Here is a 19,758-nt window from a genome sequence, read left to right as displayed (position 1 = left end):
ATGACTATTCAAATATTAACACATCAGTGAAAACTACTACATTATACAAGCCTTTAATTGAATAATTTGACGAAAAATATCTAACTCTTAATTAAGTCGCACAATAAACCAAAATCTATTCTATCTAATTCATATCTGTAAACTTCAAGTGACAGAACAAGGACTTTAAGCAAAAGTCCACAAGAGCTTCATTTTCAAGATATAGATGAGAGTAGTGATCATCTACTGGTGATTGTTGAATATGTAATTATTTTAATTTGTTTGAAAGCAATTTGACAATGTACTTATCGCAATAAATACCTGTATACAGAAATCCTAAATTAGAAGAGACAAAGACACAATTAAACTAGGTATAAGAAAAGTTGCACTTTTTGTGAAAAGAAATTAAGGTAAGTCGAATCATTCCAGAAACAATTTGAAAAAAAAACTGAGAACTTGACTTTCTTCGTTTCTTCCACATCCTTCTTTTTACTGAAAATGGCGTAATGCAATTTTAAGTACGGTACGATTTCTCTTTAGAAGTAAAATTTTCATTGTCATTTATTTTTCAAGGCAACTATGATTTAGCTTATAAAACCAATTCTAGTACCTTGAAAACGAAACTCTTGTTGATCTACCTCCACGTGAAATCTATCTGACCAGATACGGGGCTCGTGAAAGAGTTTTTGAGGTTTTTGTACATTCCTACCCCTTCTAAAAATGAACATCTGTTTAGCTATTCCCAATAGTAAATAATTTAAAAGGGAAACAATTCAAACTGCGGATATGCAACTGTGTGCCTTCACTTCTATGAAATCTGAATCTAGAAAAAAAAATATGCATTTTTCTATACAGAAGTGTAATACAAATGGGAAAATCTCCTACTAAAAAAGCCTTGGAAACACATACAACCAGAGGAAATTGGTACATGTCAACACTTACAAAATTTGTAATGGTTTATTGTTGATTATCATCCCTTTTGTCAATGAACACTTAGTACTACTATGCGGTCAAAAAAAGTCCAGTGTTTGAAAATCAAAGTTTGTGTATTAATGTTTAAATATGTTTATGTGAATAACACGTTTTTTGACTTGATAGATTTTTCAAACACTGGTCTCTTTTTTAATTCTAAGCTGTTATCAAAAATGCTGCACCTTTCACAATTATCAAACGATTGATAATAAATAGTAAATCAGTCACTGTGTGGATTAAATTCAAGATCACAAGGAAATGACAAATGCCTGACATTCCTGAAAGGTTCAATATTTCAGTTCTCTTAACTAGTTCCTTAAATAACTTAACTAAACATACATAACCACTACATAACTTTTTCTCCCCTTTACAAATTGTTTATAAACGTCAGTAGAAAACTATGTAGTAGTACTGTATATATTTCTGTATACCTACATAGCCGTCACCGTGAAGTCCTTAATTGTTCTCAATTTCAGATGATAAATTCACACAATCGAAATGACTGAAAGACTATTTATCGATAATAATTTACTAGTCAAAATTGGCTATGAATCTGAAGATGAGTTGAAAATTACCAAAACTCAGTATGCTTACTTAACATTTGTTGAATACCTATTTAAAATCATTTTGCTTCTAATACAGGATAAAATCGCAATAACCAAGTTTGACCTGCTGATTTATTTTTTGAGAACAATGCTGATACACATGTCAAAAGAGATGAAAGTTTAACCTTAACAAATGCACAGTAAAAAATTATTGGGAAAAATAACAAAAATTATCTTTTTGGATTTTTACCAAGACTGCCATTACAATTTCTTAACTCCCTATCCAGTATTAAAAATGTGAATAATATCTACCTCTAATGATGGTATTATTAGAATATTAAAAAACAAGTAAGAATCAAGTGTTTTTCGACTATGTACCAATTTCTTCTTGCAGTGGCTTATTCCAACGATACTCTGTTTACGATAAGTTTGCAATGAGTCATATTTAGTAACTAAGTGCAGCCAACAGATTAATCCTAAATTCCTGCTCTGTATCACGTAAACTCTCATGAAACTATGAACTTCTTTTGTTTTAAGTTCACAACACTTTACAATGTTGGCCATGCACTGAATTAAAATCATTCAAATTAATCGATCGACAATTGACAGACACTTCAGACTTTTGTTACTCTCGATAGTTGCTCCATATGATTTTTGTATATTGGATTCGAAAACATATTCTTTTCAGAACTAATAAAGGAGTGTTGTGCAAAGCATGCCAAACTCTTGATTGAGTCTTGTTCAAAAATGGACTATTTTGAAAACAGATGTAAATTGTAATGTTTGCACTAATTATCAACTGTATTTTAAATATTAACAGTGTTTAAATTTCATATAACCTAACATTCATTAAAGANTTAAAAAACACGAATCAAGTGTTTTTCGACTATGTACCAATTTCTTCTTGCAGTGGCTTATTCCAACGATACTCTATTTATGATAAGTTTGCAATGAGTCATAATTAGTAACTAAGTACAGCCAACAGAATAATCCTAAATTCCAACTCTCATCAAACTATGAACTTCTTTTGTTTTAAGTTCACAACACTTTACAATGTTGGCAATGCACTGAATTAAAATCATTCAAATTAATCGATTGACAGTTGACACACTTCAGACTTTTGTTACTCTCGATAGTTGCTCCATATGATTTTTATATATTGGATTCGAAAACATATTCTTTTCAGAACTAATAATGGAGTGTTGTGCAAAGCATGCCAAAACCTTCATTGAGTCTTGTTAAAAAAATATGGACTATTTTGAAAACAGATGTAAATTGTAATGTTTGCACTAATTATCAAGTGTATTTTAAATATTAACAGTGTTTAAATTTCATATAACCTAACATTTTTCACAAAGAATATTCTTTGTTTCAGAGTTGAATACATTTTTTAAAATATCCTGAAAACAATTATAAACTGGCAACACTGTATTACTTCGCATGTGACGTAATTGCAAACTTATAGCTAATGGACCAGATAATTACGGAATGCCCTTTATATTTTAGATTATCTGAATATTATGCCCTTTTATGTATAATATAACAATGTGTATTATAAGTGGATTAAATTGTAAAAGAAATTATGAAAAACAATGATAAACATACTGAATAATTTTGCGCTCAAATCATATTAAAATATATAGGGCAGTAAAAATACTGTGATTACTTTATTTACATCATTTTAGACACAGCGTAAATGCATGTAAAGAAAATGCAAATACTGAATAAAAAGAATGAATAAGTGTACACAGTAGATTGTGGCATCCTACTGAGAACTACACTAATTGGTATTGGGAGAAGTACTTGCAGAAACAATTTTAAAATTTTGGTTACTAATTTGCCAGTGGTAGGTACCAATATAATTTAAAATATTTACAAGAGTAATTAATTATTTCCCGACGTATTAAATTTATTATACTGTTACCCTCCCAAATCGTCACAAAATCTTACCCCCTATTTCAAAGGTGAAGTTATTTTTGTGGGGTCGATTTTAGTTTTCGAGAAAAAATTGTTTCAAAATTTTAACCTGGACATTTCACAGAACACTATAATACGTACGACACTATATACTTTATGTAGCTTTCAGAAAATACATTGTTTAAAAACGCATTTTTAAAAATTTCAAGCAAATCAAAATATGTAGGTAATAATATAGTTATTTTTGTATCTAGTGCGCGAAATGCTACTTTGGTGACCGAGAATTGAATTTTTTAACGAGGCGAAGCCGAGTTAAAAAATTATTCGAGACCACCAAAGTAGTTCGCGCACGAGATGCAAACAATATTTTTTCTACAAACGTCAAAATATATCTCTTAAAAATATTATAAATAAGTAAAATGCCTAATTTATTATAGAAAATAGTGTTGAGCTGGCTTAAAATGTATTTCCTAATCAAATTTTCACTGTTACTATGGAAACAAAGTGGCTGTTGTTGACAACAATAATAATTATTTTAGTGACGTTTGTGCTCGCGTCTTCAATTTTTAAGTGCCAGATATTATTTAAAATAATGGAAATTGCTAGTGACGATGAACTAAGTAGTACCCCACCTAATTTGGCAGATGCGGCCAATTTTGTAACTTCAAATCTTTTACCGGAAAAATCGAAGCGCCAATATGAAAATGCATATCGGCAATTTAAGGAGTGGTGTGAAACAAATAAAGCAAGAAAAGCATCCGAAATGTGCTGTTAGCATATTTTGCAGAAAGATCCAAGGTGAAGCCTTCCACATTATGGGCAGTATATTCTATGCTAAAATCAACACTTAATGCTAAGGAAAACGTAGATATTAAAAAATTTACTTCGCACCCTAGTGCGCGAAGTATTTCGCGCACAGTGTCATGGTAACGTAAGAATTCGAAAAAAAGTGTCACTTCGCATATTGTTGTCAATGCGCAAACCTTGTCATTTTTTGACGTTTGTAGAAAAAATATATTTTTTGCTTCAATCTGCCATTTGTAATTCGTAATGTCATTGAAGTATTCCCACTCTCTTCATCTGTGTTATCTTTATTGCAGCAAGTAATAATTCTTATTTATTAACCACATTTTTTTTACTTGAAATTTGCGAAAATGTGTTTCTTAAACAATGTTTATTGTTCATTGCAGATGTTCTGAAAGCTACATACTACATACTGTACAGTGTCGAGCATGGTGTTCTGTGAAATGTCCAGGTTAGAATTAAAAAAAAATTTTTCACGAAAACTACGTTTGACCGCACAAAAATAACTTTAGGTTCGTATTCAGCACCTTCGAAATAGAGGGCAGAAAAAATTTTGTGACGATTTGGAAGGGTGGCGGTAGGTATATCATAACCATTGATTTGAATTTTCGCTCAAATTTAAGAAATTCTTAAGCCTGGGTCCACATGCATGCGTGATCAGTTGATCACGGATCGTTGTAATCACATGCCCATCCGTAATTACGCATTCATGTGGATCTAGGCTAAGAGAACAGAAAACGTTAGCACAGAAGATTAATTGTTTAATATTCTGTGACATTATAGGGTGAAATTCTTACTTAGTAATTTAGTTTGTGGTCAAAGAATGTGAGGTTAAGAAATATGTGCTGTTAGAAACGCCGGAATACTTTTAAGTTTTGAAAAAATAGTCTTTCTTAAATAAATTTTTTATTATGCAATTATTCCAGTACGTTTTTTCCATGGGTACTATTGGAACAGTACATTTTTCTTTTAGAAACCATTGGCTGACTTGTATAGCATTATGTCTTTGTTTGCTATTAAGGAATATAATGGCTTTAATTGAACTGTACAAATTTATTTGAATTAAGTTTAATACTGTAATAAGTTCAAACCAAATAATTTTCAAACTTTTTCTACAAATACTTTTTCCTCTATTGATTGCGATAGTTCCCAGTGGAATAAGTTGTTCTAAAGGTATGTTCTTCCCATTTGTATTGTAGCTTCGGTTTAAACTTCTAACACACACATGTATTTAATACTCCTATATTGCCTGCCAGGAAATTTCAATAAAGATTACGGCATAGAACATATCTGTTTTTATCAGTTATGTAACGAGCAAGGACTTAAGAATGCGTAAGGAAATAATAGAGCAAAAACCATGCACAAAGAGTACAGTGCGATATACTTCTTCATCATAATCTTTGAAAGCAGGGATTGACACAATATAGGAGTATTTTGTGTTATGTACATTAACAGGTTACAGAATTTTAGCTACGCAACACCCAACATGCAAGTTATTACTACAATTTTAGAAATTGAATCCTATAAGATGTTTTTAATGGAATAAGCAAATATCTGATTTAAGAAAAAGTGACACAGTAAGAAATTGATTTTTAATTGGCTCATTACAAAGCAGTGCGAGATAGTCAGCGTTAAGTTTAACAGTGCAAAAAAACAACTCACCGGGTAAAATTCACTAGGCAACAATAATTCGTAAAGCTCCTAAAATATATGAAAATTATTGTTTAAATCATAGAAATCTTGAAATGTTGCCAATTTTTGCTTTCTAAAAGATGATTTTTATATTTAATGCCTAGTCCAGGTCTACAAACAATGCTCACGTGCATGAAAACAATATGCTGATGACGTTGGATATAATCTTTTATGTTTCAAGGTTAAATCAACAATAACAATAGTAATAAAAAACCCAAAATTCTCTCGGATAAATTACAATAATTATACGACAAAACAGCCAAAAAATTATTTCATTAGGAAAGTGTTTTTCCCATTTTCTAAATTTGTACACTTATATTTGTTCGGGAGCTTTTAAATAATGAATAAATATGTTATAATGCTTTCAAATTACAGAAACTTTTTGTTCATGAGTATAATATAGTTTTCAGTGAAAATAAATTTACTTAAATCTCGAAGACCCGAGAATAATAGCAAAACCAGAAGTCTTTGAGTCAAAATGATATTGGCACATGTTTGCGTTTAAAATCTTGTTTTATACAAATGCATTTCTGTAAATGTTTTTTTCACAAAAAGGTAGGACATGTTGTATGCTTGTGGGCAGAAGTTATAGTATGTAGATTTGGACTAAGTTTAAGGGTAAATTCTATTTGACTTAATTTTCAAACCTATAAATGTTAGGAAAATAGTTACGCAACAAATGTGTAGAGTAGTTCAGAATCATATACATAAAAAACCATATTAACTTATTTCCTGTTTACAGACAGAGATAGATATCTGATTTAATTGTTGTAGTACAGGTTTTTCTATGCAGTTTGACACTGACTTTCACGTTTTAGTCAACGTTTGAAACCAAGTGCAAAGAAACACTTCACTCACATAAGTGAAAATATGAACTTTACACATAAGTTGCAAACTATATTTGTTTTCTACTACTGGAAAATATATGTATAAATTATAATAATGTGGTAGTGATAAAATATTTCATTTTATGTATTACTGCCTAAAATTGTCACTTTTAATCAAAATTGATTAATTGGCATTCTCTAATAACATCTATGGAATTCAAATTGTTTGAAGTAATAATTATTATTCATGTAGATGTCATCTGGAAACGGGCCAGAGTGTCAAGTAATGTAGGTTGTTCGATATCATGAACGCTTTACGTTAATTGTTTTTGTTGTTGAAGGAATATCATTTTTATTTGAAACAGAATTAATTAATGGAAAATTATACCCTACAAAATTTACGAACAGATGAAACCCAGTAAAGAAACTGGTTCACAAAATTATCGAATTGTAGATGGACCCTATTTGAAGATTTAATGAAAAGGAGTTTTCCTTCATGGGTAAAGATAACATTATTGAAAGTTTTGAAACAAGCAAAATCTTATAAAATAATTCTTCAAAATCTATGGGGCACTGTAGCCATCTAGACAGAGGGATGTTGCCAACTTTGAGGTAAAATACCCTACAAAGTAAACACATTTTTTCTGAGCTTGACCACTTTGTATTTCAACAGGATGCCTACAGATACCAAAATGATGCAAAAAAAATGAGAAAATCCTTTGCTACTGCACCTTTACTATCTCTCTATTTTAGAGCCAAACTTTTCCCTTAGTCATTTTAAAATTTTCTTACGTTTTCCCTGGCTATTTTGGATCATCTAAATCCTCCCAAATTTCCCAGTTTTATAGATTCCTGTTTAAGAATTATATTGAAAAAAAACCTCATCCTCCAATTATCTATAATCTAATTTATTTAGATCGATTTCCAGTTTATAAATATTCGTCAATATCTTTTCTGATGTATGTTGAAACTTTTGCAAATTCTTAAAAGTATTTTGTATATTCTAATTTTCATCCAAAGGATTTGTTTACTTTTAATTGTCCCAGTCTAAGAAAAGTTCTTTACCTTATTTCTCCCTCCAGTTTTGGTTCCTAGAATATCTTTAAATAATTCAAAGCATCACGTTTTTCCTAGACCATAGGTTATACAGGATGACTTATTAGAACCTGTCGATATTTTAAAAGTGCCTTATAAAATGCTACATGTAAAATGTCTGAATAATCCTGTAAAGTAATATTCGACAGCAGTCAGATGACAGATTGAGAAAACCGTAGTCACAGTACAGGTATGTGATCTCGACATTTCTATTAAGGTAGTGCTGTTAAATTGTAACGATGGCAACTTTTACTCCCTCAAGAATACCGTTGACATAATAATGATATACAGTCTCGTATAATAAACTGTAAGTGCTTTTGTATGGTAGTATGTATGCAATTTTCCAGTATCGAGCTGAAGGTTTCCAAAGAAGTTTTACTACTTAAAATAATCATGTTTGGGACCAAGAAAATCCACACGCTTTCCGACCACTTCAAGCGCAACGCCGGTTATCGATAAGTCTTTGGACAGAGCAGTACAGTATCGGAGTGAGACCATATCGTTTACCGGCAGAGCTAGCAGGCAATATACACTTTGAGCACAATGCCGGTTTTCGATAAGTCTGAGCAGAGCAGTGCAGTATTGGAGTAAGACCATATAGTTTACCAACAGGGCTAAAAGGTAATATACACACAATGTTTCTGTGAGACACATTATTTGAGGATTTGCCTTTTGGCATCTTACAGGGGGCTTTGAAGGAACATCTCCACATTTTAGCTATCAAGTTTGTGCCTTTCAGAACGTTGGATGTACTTGAAGTTTGACGGGCCTTGGTGGTTACATTTCTTGGTCCCCATGGTGTCGACACTTTATATGGTTGGCTTTTTTTGTGGAGTATTATTGATGAGCTTGGTATACTCTCAACTAATTCATAAATCTAGGAATTTGAATTCTGCATTCTCTGCTATGTATATTTTTCATTTTTGTTATATTTTTTCAAGGAGCAGCTTCAGCACAAAGTCCATTTTAGTTTTTATCTTTAACCGAACGTAAAGATTATTCACTTTGAAACGACTATCTACCATTTAAAGAAATTCTTAACATCGAAAAACTATGGGTTGTTTAGTTAAGAACAGAACTTAGCTTAACGGGAGATTTTCAAGGTAAAAGATCATGATTGAACCAAACATACCTCAATAAAATGCTGCACCTTTCAGATCTGTTGGGTACCAAACTAAGAAACAAAATCAGAGAATTATTGTACTAGTTTTCATTTTGTAGAGAGGTGTTAATTATACCCGATCGGTGAAGTAAATGAGATCTAAATGTTTTAATCCCATGTGTTTACAATTTGGAAAAAACAATGAACTTAATTTTAAATAAAGTTTGTAAACAAGAGAAAAGAGTTTTCCATCGTACTCTAAAATATTTTGGCAAACAATTAATATGGTCTTCACATACTTTAAACAATATGCATCTCAGACATATACTATTTAAACAGTGGTTATCTTCTGCAAATTATTTTTTTTCATCCTAATACGCATTGAATAATAAAACCAACTGAAATAGGATACAAAGAAAAAAATCAGTTTCAGTTACTAAAAATCGTGCAGATAACGATCAACAGTATTTCAATACTAAAAATAAATCTTTTTAGAATGTTATCATTTGGTACGATAATAATATTTATAATTTCTTTTATTTCTGAAACAGTTCGCATCATATTTCAATTCATATGTGATAGGTTAAGATTACAATTTAACTTACACCGAGATAAAAAATAGGTTTTGTTTCCATAGCGGTTAGACTTTTGACTTGGAACTGGTATGACTAAAACAAGATATTGTGAGACAATATTTTTGTTTGATTGTTTGATTAACAGAGAAAACAAGTCACAATAATACTCATACTTCATTGATCAGATTTTTAAAACAGTTTTTGAATTTAATAATACCTATAAAATAAAGTAAAAAAATGTTACTAAAATATATGTTCTTTAAAAGAAACTTAGTAAAAAGCGCAAATACATTTTTAGATAGAAAAACAATTGTAATGGATAATTTTTATAAAAGTTGGATATATATTTTTTCTGTTATAAAGGGTATTCAAATGTGAGTTGGCTTCAAATATAAACTAAAAGCTTCCCTATTCCAGTGATTTTAAATTAACATAATAAATGTCACACGCGTTGACGTTGTTCGTTGTTTGCGTGAATACCATTTTTATTTATAATTAAGCACGTCGTCATAATTCTTTGTATAAATTGTCGATACACGAAAAACAAAAAGTTTAGTTCGTTTGCATCTCTAATAATGTGTAACAGGCATCCCCTATTCTGATGCCAAAATTAATATTATTTTTGAAATTCCCATACTAAAAAACAGGGCTAGTGAAATTTTCAATTTGATTTAGGCAATGTTTTCTGAAATAATTCCAAACGTTTTTTTTAACTTTGACAGTAGATCGAAAAAGCAATGCTTAATCACAGCATACTTAAACCAGTATGTTTGGCTCAATAGCTATTTGATTTAAGAAATTCCTCATTAAACCATGTCCCATTTTTAATAAAACACCTCTTGTAATAATGAAATATATCCACAAGCAAAAATTATTAAGCGAAAAAAAAAAAACAAAGCAAATGTGAAGACTGTTTTGTCATCAGAATAACAATATTCTCAATAATGTAACCAACAATATTCTTCTTGCAACCTTGCGTCGACTTGAAATTTATTGAAATCTGCAGAAATGTCTTAAATTTTCGATCACAGAATCCAATGTCTTTTTCTTTTTTTGATGGCAAAAAAAGTTGTGAACATGATTTTCATCATAAAGACTTCCATTAGAGGCATCCTCATGGAGTTTCACAATATAATGTAGTGAAAACTACAGCGAATATTTCCAAAAACTATCGGAAATATCCGTTTTTTTGTGTCATAGTGTCTCTAATCACATTCTGTGAATTGTACGCAACAAAACACAATCATGTGAAAAGATCCCTTTGCGTTTAAGTGAATTTTGAATTTATTTCATCGCTTCTACAAGTCGATGTTTAAATTCACAAGGGAATGGAGATTACTTTTTTAGCGTTACCACAAAAAGTGTTGTTTGAGAGTAAGATAAATAATCTTGATGATTACGCTCTGATGCATATACCCGGCTGGAAAATCCACATAGTTCATCTGCCTTTAGGTGAGAGTGACAAAGTAAGTCTTAGAAATCCGTACGATAGACAAAAATGGTTATATTGAAGACGTTTCATAATCTGAATAGTCCCCGCCCGTTTCGGGATGTGCTCAGTTAGAAGTCTCACTGTAGCCATCTTTGTCTATCGCACGGATTACTTTACTTTACTTTGTCGCTCGCATGTAAAGGCAGATGGGCCATGTACCGTTGCCGGCCGTGTATCTTCTTCAAAAGAACCATTTGTTTGACGTTTCGGTAAAATCTCTTTTACCATCTTCAGGTCTTACTTCTGCTTCGCGTTACTACGTTCGCCTTAGTAAAGCAAAGCAGAAGTAAGAAGACCTGAAGATGGTAAAAGAGATTTTACCGAAACGTTGTCAAACAAATGGTTCTTTTGAAGACCATACAGATTCAAAGATTCAACGTGGAAAGGAACCCAGAGAAATTCTACAATCACATACAACACCTGCGGAAGCCGAAGAACTAATGAATATATATATAATGGAGGTATTTTATAATATTTCTCAGATATTTAGCGTTTTTTCGCATACCAATTATTATAACGTCCTCTTGAAATGCGTCTCAAAATCTGCACCGGAAACGTCTGCCAGAAAGTGTCTTTTTTGAACAACTGAAACAAAAAGATATATGTATAAATATTTTCGGGTCATTTAAAAATTGAGAAAGCAGATCTTTTACACGGAACAGATTTTCTAACATATCCCGTCTAAACTGGGACATTTGGTTACCTTAATATTATTTTGGAAGCTGATCTATATTGTGATTTTTCAACAGAGTTTTTGAATTTTAATTTACCAATTTTTGTTATGTAATATATTTTGACATTTGTGATACATTTTGACAACCGAGGAATATCTAGAACATTATATTTATTATTTATAGCTGGCATTTTTAATTCCGGGGATAGTTTATTTGATGAACAACAGTTGGTTAGGAAAAAAACAATTGAAAAGAAAAATCTAGCAAACATGTTATCTTACAAATATTATTAATAAATGTAACAGAGGTTGGCCGATGAGGAGTTGCGTAAGGCGACTGTATGAGTGAGTCCATGGACAGTTCGGAGTGTGGCAGTGGCAGTTGATCACGTTGACTGATAGTGGAGTTTTCTTCAGAGCTAGTTTAGTTATTCCGTTTGGGTGTCAACTTGGAGTATTAACATTTTTTTGATTTGAGTTCCCCCTGAGAAAATATTTGAATCTCGAATTGGCCAAAATAATATGCTTTTTTTTTTCTTGAAAGGAATTTTGATTCCCGTTTACCACTTGTTTGATTGTTTTTTTTGGTAGTCTTTTTTTCTGGCGTCTTTGAATTAAAAAAATTAGCACCCCTATTTGATACTCGGTTCCTTAGTACATTTTGCCTCGAGAAATTTTTTAAGTGTCTTGATTCATTCGTTCATTGATATTTAATTTTAGAGGTCGCTCGAAAACGTAGGTACACTACTTTGAAAGTTAAAATAATTATGAGTGGCCTTTAGAAATTAAAATATCGATTTGAAATTTTCAGAATCGAGATTTTTTCAACCTAGAAAATGATAAAATAACGAGAAAATTAAAAAAAAAAATCAATTTTTGACGATTTTGGAAATTTTTAAAAATCTTGAGCGACCTAAAAAATTTTTTTTGAACTCATTTTTTTAAGGAGCTCTTAAAACACGATTAACATATTTTCACAAGAGAAATATGTATTCGTTTATAATATAATATTTGAGTGGGTTAAATGTCCAGATATTATTTGTTTTTGGAGTGGGTTAAATATCCCGATATTATTTATGTATTTGACTGGGTTAATGTCCCAACATTGTTGAAGTGGGTTAAACATGCCGATGTTGTTGAAGTGGGTTAAATGTCCCAGTATTATTGTTAAATATGCCGACACTGTTGAAGTAGGTTAAATATTCTCATATTGTCGAGGTGGGTTAAATATCCCGATATTATTGAAGTGGGTTAAAAAATGTCGTTGATGTATTTTGATAGGTTTTAGTGGGTCCCAATATTATTTATGTTGTTAAAATGGGATAGGTTAGGTTCCTCTCTATGTACCTACTGTAAGATTAAAAGGGTTCAAGGTCCAATGTTAATTATCCCAGTGGGTCATGCACTCCTTGCTGCATACCTGGCCGAGAGGCCTGTCGGTTCGAATATTGCATGTGATTTACATGCTTCGTCGGGATCTTGGATCCTGGCTCCTCCTACCGTTCATCACATTTTGTATTCTCTGCACATTAATGATTTGATTCTTCATAGAGTAAATGTAATTTCCTTAGATGTCCAAATAAACTTATGCAAAAAGTTCTCCCATGCTTTTATTCTGCTTATATACATTATTTATAATTTTTTTGCCACAATTTTAGTACCAGTGGTATAAAGAAAATTGTGAAACACATAGTTTGCCCCAATAAATTAAATACCAAAAAAATGTAGGTGATAGGAATTAGAAATGAATTATGGTTTGCCTAATAAATATAAGGTTTAAAAAATTTCAGTAACAAATTATCCTGATGCCCAACAAACATGGTTTTTGTAAGATATTTTCATCATTGTTAATTTCCTACCCACAGTATTTCTCAGTATTTACTTTTTTGTTACAACCTGTATATTCCACAATTTTGCTTATAATTAGAGCACAGTCTTTTAGTTATAGACATGTAAACTGATGAACTGTCCCTATTTAGCTGCGAACTGGTTTAAGATTTATTCAGAAATTGAATACAAGTCTTTCTTCTTGAACTATGTTTAATGTGCTTAGTTCAACGTGTTAGTTATATACCTATATATAAATATTTCACATCAAAGCTTAATAGACTGTACTTCGACGTTTGATGCCCCTATTTAATATTTCCAGTTCAACTAAGTAACAAAAAATACATGGGGACATTGAATAAGTTCTCGCTGTTTTTCAACAGATGGCTAGAATTGCATGGTTACAGTTTAAGATGGAAGGTATTGCACCTATAAAGAAGTACTACAAATAGGCTTGAAATTCAATGTACGTTATTTCAGTTATTCCAAAAAATGTCGAGTTGCTCACACATTAGTTAGAAAATGTTTCAAGCCATTAAGAATGATTTAAAAGCGAAAATATCAGGTGACGTACGAGTTGAAGCTGAGAGACGACAAATGGCATCCTTGCACATGTGAACAGCTGCTTCAATAGCAAAGCGTCGGCAAAGCCAAATATCCATGGCTCCAAGTTTGTGCTCTGCATTTGATGGGATCAGCTGGGTGTAAGCAGTGAAGAAATATTCACCAGACAGTGCCCCTTCACTTGTTCCGATCCATGGCCCATGGCCTGGTCGAGCAGCACTGCTATTCTTATGAAGATGTCAAAAAATAGGTTGACTCTTGGATAGCCTCAAAAGACGTGTCGATCTTCCGACGTGGAATTAAAATGCCGTTAGAAAGATCACGAAAAAACAATGAGAACTTATTCAACATCCCTATAAAATTTAAAACAAAATGCATAAAAATTTTGTAGTCTTTTAAAAACTGGTACATAGCGGTAGAGATAATACAGTATAGACTCTTTAATCCCAACTAATTAAGACACGGGCTTAAAGAGATAAGTTCGAATTACCGATATTTTCGGATTACTAGATAGCAAATGAGGAGGTGATTTTCAAAACGCATTTTTTTCTTATTCAAAAAAAGTTTTAAACAAAATACCACAAAAAATATTTTCTAATGTCAGGTGATTAATACACTTAATTATTATTATCTTTATAGCGCCAACAATTTTTCACATATTATTATGTAATTATCTCAAAATGTGTTGTTTCAAAAACTGCGTTTTAAAAATCAACTCCTCAAATATGTACATATGTAAATATGTTTATGTACATACATATAATATGAATTAGATTTTATGGGTTACTGAGAAGGCAAAAAATAACAATAAAAGCAAATATTATCGTAAAATATGGATATGCATTTATTAAAAATAAAAAAGAAGACTTTAAAAAACCAACTTATTTGTGATGCTTTCTTTTTTGCAACATGTTTGCACAGCAATAATATTTCAACTAAAATGATCTAATCGAGAAAGGTTCCGACTCTCATAAAAGGGTTTCCCCGGGGAATTACGGTTTTAACTGTTACTTTTTATTATGTAGTCTGACTTTATAATCCGAACTATATACGTTAAACCGAATTTTGTTCGAATTAAAGAGATTTGTTCGGACCATCGAAATGGGCATTCGTCGGGTTGGATTAGTGGATATTCGGATTAAGGTGAGTTCGGATTAAAGAGTCTATACTGTACAAACCAAAATTATTTTAGATAATAAAATTGTGATTAAATGAAACATTCCCTTCCAAATTTGCAGATTTTGTTTGTCAAACTGAAAAGGCACTTTTTTCAAATAGCCCTAAACTCCTGTCCCTTGACGAGTTACGTCAAGAAGATTTAATCAAAATAATGTAAAATTGACTTTAGATTACAATAAAAATATTTGTGACCCATCAGTACATCTGATGGGTCACAATGATGGTGTGATGGCCTGTTAGTAATAAAGCAGTTTTAAGTAATGTTTTTTCAGTTTCATTGTATTTTAAAACATATTTTACACACAGTTAGTATTATATAATTAACAAGTGTAAATTTATTATTATTTTTTATCTGAATACAATATCAAAAAAAGCAATTTAACCATCAAGAAAAGGAAATCATGTTGTATATAGTAACTTGAGTGAACATTTGAATTTCTTACCTATTAAAGCTACACCTGAGCAGTATACTGAAAAATCTGCTGTGATGTATATAAATGATATCTGCTTACTAAAATCGCCTGAAAATAAAGAAAAAACGAAATTTAAAATAGAGTATTTATTTGTTCTTCCTTCCTCTCATTTTTTAATGCAAAACAAAAGCGTCAGTTTCAACAAAATCCTCTAACATGTAAGAGATTTCTTTGATGGCTTTGGTTATGGTTTCCAGGTTCAAATATGAAGTTGTATTTAAAATATCTATTAGTAAAGATCAAACGTTGGCTTTTAACCAAACATAAACAAAATTTGTCTAAGATTGATTTATTTTAGATGTTTAAAGAAATTATCATGAAATATTATTGAAATTTCTAGAAATAGGTACCCACAGATAACTGGAGCTCAGTTTTGTTTCATAAAATGGCGACAAGTGTATTTTTAGATAACAATGCACAGAAGTCAAAGATAATTAAAACGGTAACTGATAAACGTATCCTCTACTAAGGGGTAATATGTTATAAGTTCTTCTGTTTACAAATTATTATCAAATAAATCCATTTTATACACAAATATCTGGGAGACATGAAAACATGACATGATAACAGTCTGCCGTTGCCTTATCAGACTTGATACGTCATAGGTCAGGATATCACGATAGGAACTGTTAAATTATCCAACCTTCAATCTTATTTGTACTAATATTAACTGATAGATAGATAGATAGGTATGATAAAATTGAATGCATCCGCAAAATAAATAATGACGCAATTAAGAAAATATTTCCCATCAATATTCAATTTTTAATTACCTGCAGATAAATTTCCATTTTTTATCTCAATACATGCAAGTACAGGAGGATTCTGTATGTTCAGATAATAAAAGAATTACTCTTTAGGTTATTTTAGGGAAAAAAGTTCCTATGAATATACAGTGTAAAAAATTTTACCGAACCAAACAAAATATTTGGGTCAAATAAATCTTTGTTCCAAAATACCTCCTTACAGAGATACAGGGTGTCAAAGTTCATAAAAACATTGTATTTTCTTAATATTTCCAGAATGGCTTAACATACCGATTTAAAATTTGTTGTAGAAAATGTCTGTCAATTGCTATTCCCTGTGAGGAACTAGATAACTAGGAGAATACTAAAATTTGAGTGTCATCAGCATACTGGTGTGATCGACAAAATTTCAGGTGACTAGACAAATCTGAACTAGGTATACATATATGGAAAAATGCCACGGTCTAGGTCTGGACCGCGGAAGATAAAATACTGGACCGCCAAAAATTTTTTGACAGTATAAATTATTAAAAATATATTTTTTTACGTTTGAGTGCCACCGTAATAACTTTTTCTAGTATTTTACAATTGTGTTCTTAATGGTTAGTAAGCAGATTAAATTTGAGTGCAAAATAAAATAAAAAATTGGTAATATGAATTTTTTCTGGACCTCGTTAAAAATTTTCAAAAGTATCCGGACCTCACCTAAAGTTACTTGCCGACCCCTGCTCTAGAGTATCGAATGCTCGGCTATAATCTAATAAAATTAGGCAATTATCTCTACATTTCAGTTCAGTAAAACGACACATAATAGAAAGTAAATCCTAAGGACAGAGACAGAGGCTTGAATATAGTTACAGAAGTGTCCGATGCGATATAGCATGTGTTATGCCATCGTAAATCCCTCTAAATTAATTCACAGTCCTAGTAACATTTTGGTTCAAATCTATTTAAACATTAAGCTTATTATTGTGATATAATACAGAACCAGTTGAAGAATAGTTGACGGGATGAGTTTTAATGGAAACAAAGGGCTATAATAATTTTTAAAAATTGATACATAGTATCAACAAATTTAATTGTGGATTTAAATTTAATATCGGAGATATAAAACACAACAGTTTTAAGTGTAGTTAAAAAGGTGAGTTCTAAGGGCAACAAAAGGCAGTAATATTTTTTACGAATGTTATGTTGCAATTTTAAGTCAAGTTGTATTATTTTTATAAAATGTTTCAAAAGTTGAAAATTAGGAAAGGCAATTTTTATTAAAATGTCTAACTTTTTAATTCTTTTTAAATTTAGCCAAACTTTATATTCGGACAATTTTTTTTGTTTTCATACAATTTAGGATCGTAGATGGCCTACATATAAAAAAGTGATTTTTGTGGTCTTAAATAGAGCTTGGTGGCCTCTCTATCTTTTGAGGTAAGTGGTTTAAATCAAATAATAAAACAAAAAAATTATTATGCTGTTCCATTCTCAAGTGAGACACAAAGAGCAATTTGAGGAATTGGATGTAATTAACTTCACACATTTGCAAAATTTGTAGTTTTATTACTTTTTACCTATAATTTTGAAAACCAAAAATCATTTTATAATTTTTTGAAATTTTGGAATTACATATCTAGTACAAAAGACTTTTTGAAAGTGCTTGAAGTCTTAATGGAACATGAAACTCTAAAAAATCATGTTTCACTATATTAAAACACTTCAAGCATTAAAATATCTATGAACATTTCTTAGCCATTTTTTTAACACAACCCAGTTCCGAATGCCGCTTTCCTAGCTTTAGCTCTGTTTCGTCTCCTTGATAACGTATGAATAGAAATAAAAAATGAGTCTTCGCATTACACACAGCTTTCGTAACTTGCTCGGAAATTCAATATTCAATAATCAAAATTATGATATAAGTAAAAAAAATTATTCGGAACAGCAAATTGGCTAAATGAAGTAAGCGTACCTATTTTCAAGGTTGTCAAACTTTCAGCCCCCAAAGAAATTTCAAAGTTACTTTTTTAAATCGATGCATGTGATTGTTGTTTTGGCCAGATTTTATTGCATTCCTTTATAAATTATGAATGCATCGTAAGAACAGGGAAACTGTGTTTTGCAATGTACCTATTCCGGGAAAACCTACTTGTTTACATAAAAATATACAAATATCACCCAGAAGAGTTTTATTATATCTTTTTTAACAAGCTTGTTTTACTTTAGTATTAATTTAAAATTTTGTATAAGAATGAAAAGCCATAACCTTACCAAGTAAGTTTTTTATACATACTTTCGGATTTTCATGTTTATCGTTACAATACGAGTGTTAAAATTAAAAAAAGAGAAAGAATCGATACAATTTACCTGAAGAATCGCCTTTAATACACCGACAAGTCACACACCCACAAAAAAATGAAGATGACGCAAGGCAAAAGAAGATCTTTGAAGAAACGGGGGGGGATGCCAAAAAAATTTGCGGCAAACTTCAGCGACAACAGCACTCCACAACTTTGAAATATTCTAGAAGTTCTGGACGTTCACGATGTCCAACTTTAAGGTATCCACCCACAATAACTTTTACAATACTTAATTAGATTTAAATTATTGGTACTATAAATAATTTCACAAAATTTTGACAATATTTCAAATTTAGAGAGTAGGTCTTTATTTATTGTAGATGTACAATCCTTTAATGTTAATAAATAAAGATAAAAAAAAAACAAAATAATTCGAATTATAGTGCATGGCAGTCTTTAAATTAAATCTTCTAGCTGAACTACTATATCACAGATGGCGCTACATCGAATTGGAAATTGCAAAAGTACCTAGTTCACGAATATAAGAAAAAGGAAAAATATAAATTTGACGGCATTGACAACACATTTTAATCCAATTTTGAAATGCTCCAATTCAGATGTTTTTGAGCCAAATGGAATCCTACGACTAATATTATCTATATAAATTAATCATTTGCAAATTGAAATAAATATGGAAATATTAATTTTTTTTTTGAGATTGCGACATCTAACGGGATTTGCAAGATTAATTTGGGCGTGGCATTTTTTGGATTAAATTAATGCAAAAGTAAATCAAATATTCTTATTCAATTTAATCTGGGTTTATACCATTACATATTATCATATATGTATAAAACAACATATTAGTTTATAAATATCAATATTTATATTAATGCCTCATTTGCATATCATGTAATCTTGTTGATTTAATTTAATACTTGAAAAATACAAGTTAAATAAAGCTTTATCATATAAGTAACTATTAAATAAAGACCATAAACAATGTAT

At 30.8% G+C, this 19,758-nt stretch overlaps 2 long non-coding RNA genes across 2 annotated transcripts; one reads left to right on the top strand and one right to left on the bottom strand.

Moving 5' to 3' along the window:
* Positions 1-7: 7 nt before the first annotated feature.
* Positions 8-18,953, bottom strand: LOC108907760. Its single transcript, XR_001964342.2, has 4 exons — positions 18,818-18,953; positions 15,687-15,764; positions 11,506-11,585; positions 8-802 (listed from the first exon to the last, which is right to left on the bottom strand). It is a non-coding gene; the product is annotated as an uncharacterized LOC108907760 (long non-coding RNA).
* Positions 7,204-8,814, top strand: LOC111691617. The gene is made up of 3 exons (XR_002763000.1): positions 7,204-8,021; positions 8,179-8,452; positions 8,518-8,814. It is a non-coding gene; the product is annotated as an uncharacterized LOC111691617 (long non-coding RNA).
* Positions 18,954-19,758: the final 805 nt, after the last annotated feature.

This window comes from Anoplophora glabripennis, unplaced genomic scaffold (assembly GCF_000390285.2).
Source record: "Anoplophora glabripennis isolate ALB-LARVAE unplaced genomic scaffold, Agla_2.0 scaffold393, whole genome shotgun sequence".
Classification (NCBI taxonomy): Eukaryota; Metazoa; Arthropoda; class Insecta; order Coleoptera; family Cerambycidae; genus Anoplophora; species Anoplophora glabripennis.
Note: the sequence above shows the minus strand (reverse complement) of the source record. Positions and strands in the feature narration are given on the sequence as shown.